The following is a 6,086-nucleotide window of genomic DNA, read 5'->3' on the forward strand; positions in this document are numbered from 1 at the left end:
AAAAAAAAAAAAAAAAAAGAAAGCTAAAGAAAATGTGTGGGCTGGCATGTGACAAGATGAAGATCAAAAAGAAGAATGTGAATTTGAAGTCATGATCTTGGCAATACCACAGAGGATAAGCAGGACTATAAGAACTTCAGAGGCTAGCTGTGAGTGGCACTGGCAGCTTAATTTTTGATCATATAGCTCAGTTAGAGGGAAATTCTGATCAAAAGCAGGCCAAAAGTGAAATTTTTATGTTAAGCCCCATCACTACATAATACCTGGCCCTCCCTGGTGGCACAATGGATTAACGTATAGCATTATGAGGCTGTCCACAGCCACTGCAACACAAGTTTGAGTCCCGGCCAGGGAGGTAACCCACCCTGGTGCAGCAGACCTCTCCTGACCTGCCTGCTGCTCTTCTCAGCGGTGTATTTCAGTACATCTGCCTGTTCTGCTACCTACTCTTCCTCTGATGGGTCCTCTCACCCCACCCCCCAAGCCCCTGGCCTGCACCCTATTTCTTGTATGCATAATCTTTTAAAAAAAAAATAAGACATATTACCTAATCTAACTGCAGTTTCAGCATCTCGCCAAAGTAGAATTTTTAACACAATCAATCTGGAGTTAGTTTCCTGTTCACCACTTAGTGAAGTCCTCTGCACAAAGATACTCCTCTGCCTTTCCTTAAGGGGAGGTGTCTTCACTTGAAGTTTTTTTTTTTTTTACAACTTTTTGTTGTTGTTAAGGTGACAATACTGTATATGATTTAGAGGTATAGGCTCATACCTGTTCCACATCATACCTACAACCAAAGTACCCCCAGTCCTTCACCATAGTCCATTGTATCCCTCTTTCTTTTCTTTTGTAACATTGTCTCACTCTCTTTACTAGAAAAACTTGTCACTTTGCACTATTCCTTATAGCATCTTCCTATTTCCTAGCTGTTTCCCAATTCATAAATCATTGAATAAATTAAACAGCTCTCCAAATTTATCAGATGTTTAACTCCCCAGAAAGTATTTTTTCTAATTTGTGTAAATGGTATCATTTGTCATTTTCTGTGATTTGCCTTTTACCATATAAATTATGCCTCTGGGCTTCATTAATGCCATTGTATTTTTTTGTATATTATAAATATTGTGTATTTTATTGTATATTGTATTGTATTTTCACTTCTATATCATGTTCCATTGATTGACTATCCAAATATCTATCAATTTTATGGCTGATACATTTGTTTTCTGTTTTGTTATTGCATGTGTTGTAAAGCTTTGCACATATATTTTGCTAAAAATGTGCAAAAAATTACAGAGATACCTGGGAATTGTTGGCCAAGAGGCATACACATCTTTAAATTTTAATAGTTGATGCCAAATTGCTTCCCAGAGTGGTTCTGGTAATTTATTCTAGCAAAGTATAAGGGTTCCTTCATCGTGTCACATTGTTACCAACACTTGTTATTGTGGCATTTTAAATTTTGCCAATGGTATCCAGGTAAGGTATCTATTGTTTTAGTTCATATGTCCTGATTACCAGTGAGTTTAGCATTTCTTTCTGTGCTGGGTTTCCTTTCTGTGAAGGGCCTACTTAAGTTTGGGGCCCCTTTTTTCTACTGCATTGCCTTTTTAATTAGTAAGATTTTTTTTTCCTCTTAAAATAACTGGTTCTCACTGAAGAAAAACTTTTCTCTTAGGAAGCATTTTGCAATATCTGGAGATATTTTTGATAGTCACAATTGGCAAGGGAAGAGGGAATGGCATCTAATAAGTAGAGGCCAGGGATATGATAAAACATCCTACAGTAATAGGACAGACGCCCACAACAAAGAATTATCTGGTCTAACATGTTAATAGTGCCAAGGTTAGGGAACTTTGTTCTAGATACTAGTATGTTATCAGTTGTGTTACAAAAATTTTCTTCCAGTTTGTATTTTCCTTCTTCTCATGGTACATTGTTGAACAGAAATTCTTAACATAATATGAAGTTATAAATCTTCTGCATTTATGAATTGTTTTTTTTGTGTCAAGTTTCAAAGTGTTCACCTATCCTTAACACATAGATTCTTTTCAGTAGAGGTTTTAAAAGTTTTAAAATTTGTTTTTTATATTTAAGTCTTTGATTCAAATAAAATTGATTTATGATATAACGTCAGTGTTCCAAATGAATTTTTATGTGAGAAACTGAGAACCTATGTTAAAAGTCCATCATAACCCCACTGATCTACAATGCTGGCCTGTCAAAAATTAAGTCTGCAGAAGTAGGCCTACTTCTAGTTCTCTACTATTGGATCCCAATTGTTTATAACTTTCAAGAACTCTAAAGATTCTTGTGAAGAATTTTTGAAAACAGATTTTAAGCTATTTAGAGAAATAAACAGGAGACATGAAGTTGCTATTTTGAATGCCCAAACCAAGTACTTGTACAATGAAAATGAATGCGTTTTACTGAAAATTGTTTCAATTCTCCATAAACTACATTGGCCCACTGTATATATTTTGAGGTTTGTTCACCCATTCATTTTTCAACGAGTAAAATAATCCTTTGCTGAATTATTTTCTTAACACCTAGCATTTAATATACATCATCTAATTGCTTAATCTAGGGGTTAAAACAGAAATACTCATATTCTGTCCCCCACAGTTAAGCCATTTTCCTAACTGCTGAGAAGCTGACCCTCCAGGGCATTTCTGAGTATATAATTCCAAGAAAGGAATCCTTAACTGAGAGAACAGTCACACCTATCAGTTTTTGCCTTCAGCTTTCAAAGCCAGTTGCTCTAAAACCAGTAGCAAAAAACATTTAGAAAGCCTCAGAGGAGATATCTAAGCACACATATTCTTTTCCCTTTTCCTTCTAACACTTTTCCTTGATTCTCACTTATCACACACATATCTTCAATGATATTGAAATTTTATAATACAAATTATATTTTGGAACTTGAGGTAAATCAGAAGCAGAAATATAAATTCATTGACTTAGAAAAGAAGTTAGCATTGGAACAAAATATCTCCCAAGAAAGGAGAAAAATTCAATTTTTTTTTCTTTTGGACAATACTTTGGAAACATGTCAATTATTTGCTATTGCTTGTTTGTTTGTTTTTTTAAGCTTTATGTATTTATGCATACAGAACCAAGGTACAGGCCAGAGGTGCAAGGGTGATGAAGATTCACCAGAGACAGAGTGAGGAGCAGAACAGGCAGATCAATGAGGTACACTGCTTAGGGGAGTAGTGGGCAGACCAGGAGAGGTCTGCGGGCCATGTGGGTCACCTCTGGGACAGGATCAAACTCATGCTGAAGTGTCTTTAGCTTCTTAGTGCTGTGCTTTAACCTCCTGTGCCACCAGGGAGGGTCCTACTATTGCTTTTTATTAGATTTTTTTGTTTTTGTTTTCTGGAATACCTCTCAATTAACTAATTATCCTGGAGCCTTTATGTATGGATTTTGAGGAAGGAAAAGGGATTTTCTGTGATGACAGCATATGTCCAATGTTCCCCTCTTTTGATATTTGATCCCCAAGAAGCTTGCCAACTGATGGCCTAAAACCGACATAGTGTTCATTAAATGCTCTGATTGGACTGGGTGTATTCTATGTCCTGTAACAGGTGGTAGGTAGCTAAGTCCAAGGGGCTAAGAAGAGTTATCACATCTGGAGTCCTCAAAATGATTAGACAGAATTTATTCAGTCCGGAGCCCTGTTTAGAACCATATTTCATGATGACATTTTATCAAAACTCAGGAGCCTATCTTCACCAAATGGACTATACATACCTTTTTCAGAGATAAGGCTATAGGTCCTTTAAGGATTTTTTAGCACATTTATTTATGACCCAAAAGGAAGGTCCTAATGAAGACAACACCTTGAAATAATGTAAAATATTTTTGATAGACCGAATACAGTAATGGAGGGGGGGGAGGCTGTATGGAGGTAATTCCTGTCCTAATTGATGGAATTTTCTACTTTTTCATAGATCCGAGTACAAGTGACATTATTCACAGCGTATTTCACCACTAATTTCCCATCTTCTAGTTTTCTCGTTATTGTGCTTTCGTTCCCATCCCATTCCTGACACTGAACCAAAGTGCCGTTTGTAAAGATGCAGACAGTCTGCGTTTTTCTGTCATCCATCGTAATTTCTTCAAACTTCTCCCCCAGTTTACATGAAAATTGTGTTGTCTTCAAAGGACTCTCGGTTTTTATGGTGAGGATTTTGCCGTCAAAATCGATGACACAATCAGGTCTGGCTATCTCAACCATTGTCCGCAGAGCCATCCCCACTCCTAGTTCCTTCATGTATTCGTCATGGCCGCTGCTGCTCACCAGGCGCCATCGCCCCACCAGCTCATGCATGGTGGCCATGGTGGGCACAGGAGGGAGTAGTGAGGAGAGAACAGAGACTGGCGTGCCTTAAGAAAATTTTATGAATACGGGTTATAGGTTTCTATCCACGGGCACACATGAAATAAGCCATTTCTTAATAAACAAGTGATGGGAGAGACTCCGGAGAGATGGCAGAGCTTTCTCGCAACACACAAGCATGCAATGTTGCAAATCAACTAGACCAAGAAATCACTAGTTCTACAATGATTGCCAGGTTGAGACCAGGAGCACGTTTTGATTGGGGGTGGGGTGGGCGGGGGGGGGGCGGCAAAACCACAGACATCAAAAGTACCACAAACGTGAGAATAAGTACAGCCTGTTGAAAGTGGGAGCTTCTGATCACGGCCAATTTACCTGCCAGGGATAGGGGTGGAGGGTGGGGCTCTTCTACCTCTGGACAAAGGAGGGGTGGAGGGTGGGGCTCTTCTACCTCTGGACAAAGGAAAGAGTCACAGCCAAGCTCCTAATTCATGAGAGAAATCAGGTCTCCCCCATCCCTACCCTCCAACTCCCAAACTGCACTTGATCTGTACCTGTTTCCATAGGTCATCAGCGGCTGTCGCGTCAAACCTGAAGGGCCTGCAGGTGAAACATCACAATCACTGGACACAATCACGGTGTGCCAGGCACACAGGCAGGGCCACCCTCTGCAGAAAATTCACTCAAGGGGGGCTCTCCCTGGTGTTGCAAAGGGTTAAAGCACCGCACTATGAAGCTCTCCAAAGCCACTGCAGCACAAGTTCTATCCCCGGCTGAGAGTGACCCACATGGCACGGCAGACCTCTCCTGGCCCTCCTGCTGCTCCCTTCAGCAGTGTACTTCGTCGATCTGCCTGTTCTGCTCTCCACTCTGCCTCTGGTGAATCCCCTCACCAAGCCCCCACACCTCAGGCCAGTATCCCCACTTCTGTATGCATAAATAATCTTTAAAAAAAAAAAAAAAGAAAGAAAATTTACCCAAAGGCTGCACCAAGCGATGGTGGGCCCGGCCTCCGTGTGTATGCAGAACAGCCCAAAGGGGGCCAAGCGGACTTGCGACACACGTCACGGGCCACACGCTGCGTCACGTGCGTGCCCCACACGCCATCTTAATAGTTACAATGGCCACAGAACCTCTGAAAACACAAGTCAGTGGGGGGCGGGGTTATCTCTTAATGTGCATTCTGGCTCTGAGAAACAAAGTAACCGCATCTTTGAGCATGGACTCCAAAATCCCTGAACTGGACCGAGCTGCATTTCTGCTTCCCAGGCCCCGCCAGCGAGGGAGCTTCACGCTGGCCATCAAGCAACAGGAGGCTCGGGTCCCGCGGGCTTAGCATCTAGGCCGACAACAGTTCAGCTTTGCCTCTGCGTGTCTTAGAGATGAAGAACTATTTTTCATGTCGCTGGACTTGGAAATAAATGACCGGTCAGGCGGGTTAAACTATTACTGGGAACTGAGCCAGGGTCGCAACAGGGAGCAGCTGTAGCTGGTCTGTGAGGAGGCTTGAGTCTGTGAGGTGGCCAGTCCTAGCCGTGAGTAGGTTCTGAGGGCACCGGGCAGGCAAGGAGCCTGGGGGGACGCCGAGACCACGCTCTCCACAACCATTTCCTGAGGGTCAACGGCGCAGAGCGCCTACCGTTAGCCGCGGCGAGGCCGGGGTCACGTGGCTGGCGCCGGGTCGGAGCCGGGCGTGAGCGGGCGCACGCAAAGAGGCTCGACCCCGAGCCGCGCGCCTTAC

The 6,086-nt window shown here is 42.2% G+C and overlaps 1 pseudogene; it reads right to left on the bottom strand.

Annotated features, from left to right (window-relative positions):
• Positions 1 to 3,925: 3,925 nt before the first annotated feature.
• LOC101618385 lies at positions 3,926 to 4,345 on the bottom strand (annotated as a pseudogene).
• Positions 4,346 to 6,086: the final 1,741 nt, after the last annotated feature.

Source organism: Condylura cristata, unplaced genomic scaffold (assembly GCF_000260355.1).
Source record: "Condylura cristata isolate star-nosed mole 26May11 unplaced genomic scaffold, ConCri1.0 scaffold00025, whole genome shotgun sequence".
In the NCBI taxonomy this organism is placed as follows: domain Eukaryota; kingdom Metazoa; phylum Chordata; class Mammalia; order Eulipotyphla; family Talpidae; genus Condylura; species Condylura cristata.